This window comes from Chiloscyllium plagiosum, chromosome 2, assembly GCF_004010195.1.
Source record: "Chiloscyllium plagiosum isolate BGI_BamShark_2017 chromosome 2, ASM401019v2, whole genome shotgun sequence".
Taxonomy (NCBI): domain Eukaryota; kingdom Metazoa; phylum Chordata; class Chondrichthyes; order Orectolobiformes; family Hemiscylliidae; genus Chiloscyllium; species Chiloscyllium plagiosum.
In genome coordinates, this window is record NC_057711.1 from 34445986 (window position 1) to 34449140 (window position 3155).

Below are 3155 nucleotides of genomic sequence, written 5' to 3' on the forward strand. Positions count from 1 at the left end.
TGTAAAGTCACCTCTCAGCTTCCGACAATCCAAGCTCATTCAGCCTCTCCCTATACCTCAAATCCTCCAACCCTGGCAACATCCTTGTAAATCTTTTCTGAACACTTTCAAGTTTCACGACATCCTTCCAATAGGAAGGAGACCAGGACTACACACAATATTCCAACAGTGGCCTAACTCACATCCTGTACAGCTGCAATATGATCTCCCAACCCCTGTCCTCAATACTGACCAATAAAAGAAAGCATACCAAATGCCACCTTCACTATCCTATCTACTTGCAACTCTACTTTCAAGTAGAACCTATACTCCAAGGTCTTTGTTCAGCAATGCTCCCTAGGATCTTGTATAGTGTGTAAGTCCTGCTCTGATTTGTGTTTCCAAAATGCAGCACCTCACATTTATATAAATTAAATTCTATCTGCCACTCCTCAGCCTGTTGGCCCATCTGATCAAGATCCCGTTGTACTGAGGTAACCACCTTCGCTATCCATTACACCTCCAATTTTAGTGTCATCTGCAAAATTACTAATTATATCTCCAATGTTTACATCAAAAAATTTATATAAGTGATGAAAAACAGTGGACCCAGTACTGATCCTTGTGGCGCACAGCTGGTCACAGGCTTCCAGTCTGACAAGCAACCCTCCACCACCACCCTCTGTCTTCTACCTTTTAAGCCAGTTCTGTATCCACATGGCGAGTTCTCCCTCAATTCCATGAGGTCTGACCTTGCTAACCAGTCTCCCATGAGGAACCTTGTCTGACGCCTGACTGAAGTCCACCTATATCACGTCTATTGCTCTGGCCTCTATCAAGTTTGAGAGACATGCCCTCCCACATACAAGGCCATGCTGACTATCCCTAATCAGTCCTTGCCTTTCCAAATACACACACATCCTCAGGATTTCCTCCCAACAACTTGCCTACCACTGATGTCAGAGCTGAAAATGTGTTGCTGTAAAAGCGCAGCAGGTCAGGCAGCATCCAGGGAACAGGAGAATCGACGTTTCGGGCATAAGCCCTTCTTCAGCCTTCTCTTGTTCCCTGGATGCTGCCTGACCTGCTGCGCTTTTACAGCAACACATTTTCAGCTCTGATCTCCAGCATCTGCAGACCTCACTTTCTCCTACCACTGATGTCAGGCTCACTGATGTTGGTCTATAGTTCCCTGGATTTTCCTTAATGCCTTCCTTAAATAGTACACCACGTTAACACTCCAGCACCTCACCTGTGACTCAAATATCTCCGTAAGGGGCCCGGCAATCAGTTCCCTGGCTTCCCACAGAGTCCTACGGTACACCTGACCAGGTCCTGGCAGCACTTCCTCCTCTGTAATATGGGCACGTTTCAAGGTGTCACTACCTATTTCCCTACATTCTATATGCCCCATGTCCTTCCCCACAGTAAATACTGACGCAAAATACTCGTTTAAGTGTCTCCCACATCTCCACAAATAGGCTGCCTTGCTGATCTTTGAGGGGCCCTATTCTCTCCCTAGTTACCGTTTTGACCTTGATGTATGGATTTTCCTTGTCTCTATTTGCCAAAGCTATCTCATGTTCCCCATTTTGCCTTCCTGATTTCCTTCTTAAGTATACTTCTACTGCCTTTATACTGTAAGGATTCACTCAATCTCTCCTGTCTATACTTGGATTTTCTTAACTAAAACCTCAATTTCTCTCTTCCAGCTTTCCCTACACTTACCAGCCTTTCATTTCACCTGAACAGGAATATACTGTCTGTGAACTCTCACTCATTTTTGACAGCTTCCTATTTTCCAGTTGTCGCTTTACCTGCAAACATCTGCCCCAATCAGCTTTTGAGTTTTTGCCTAATACCATCCAAATTAGCTTCCCTCCAATTTAGAACTTCAACTTTTAGATCCGTTCTATCCTTTTCCATCAGTATTTTAAAGCTAATAGAATTATGGTCCCAAAGTGCTCCCCCACTGACCCCTCAGTGACTAGCCTGCCTTATTTCTCAAGAGTTTTGTACCTTCTCTAGTAGGTACATCCACGTACTGAATCAGAAAACATTGTACGCATTTAACAAATTCCTCTCTCTAAACCCTTAACACTATGATAGTCCCAGCCTATGTTTGGAAAGTTAAAATCCCCTACCATAACCACCCTATTATTCTTACAGATAACTGAGATCTCTTTACAAATTTGTTTCTCAATTTCCCTCTGACTATTAAGGGGTCGATAATACAATCCCAATAAGGTGATCTCTTTATTTCTCAGTTCCACCCAAAACCTTCCCTAAATGTATTCAAAGGAATATCCTCCCTCAATACAGCTTTAAATGCTATCCCTTATCAAAAATGCTACTCCCCTCCCCTCTCGCTCTCCTTTCTATCCTTCCTAAAGCATTTCTACCCTGGAACAGGAAGCAGCCAATCCTGTCCATCCCTGAGCCATGTTTTTGTAATTGCTATGATATCCTAGTCCCATGTTCCTTACCATGCCCTGAACAGTCTCAGATTGATCTCTTTGCTCAGGTTCTCTGTCTCTGTCTGTCTCTCTCTCTCTCTGTCTGTCTCTCTCTCTCTCTGTCTGTCTGTCTCTCTCTCTCTGTCTGTCTGTCTGTCTCCCGCCCCGCCCCCCCCCCCCGAGCAGCTCGAGCAAATCTCCCTGCAAGTATATTGGTGTCCTTCCAATTCAGGTGCAATCCATCCATCCTTCCTTGTACCAGTCATTTCTACCCCAGAAGAGATCCCAATCACCCAAAAATGTGAGTCCTTCTCCCATGCACCAGCTCATCAGCAATGCATTCATCTGCTCCATCTTTCTATTCATACCCTCACTAGCTCGTAGCACCAGCAGTAATCCAGATATTACTAACTTTGAGGGTCTCCTTTTTTAATTCCTGCCTAACTTTCTATATTATTTGTCAGAATCTCATCCTTTTCTGTTCCAATGTCATTTGTACATGTTGGAGCGATGACCTCCTGCTGGTCCCTCTCCCCTTTGACATCATGCTGCACCCCCTCTGAGACATCTTTTATCCTGGCACCAGGAAGGCAACACACCATTCTGATTTTTCACTGCTGGCCGGAGAAATGTCTGTCTGTGCCTCTGACTAGAAAGTTCCCTATCACAATCGATCACTTGGAACCCAACATACCCCTCATTGCATTCGAGCCTGTGTCG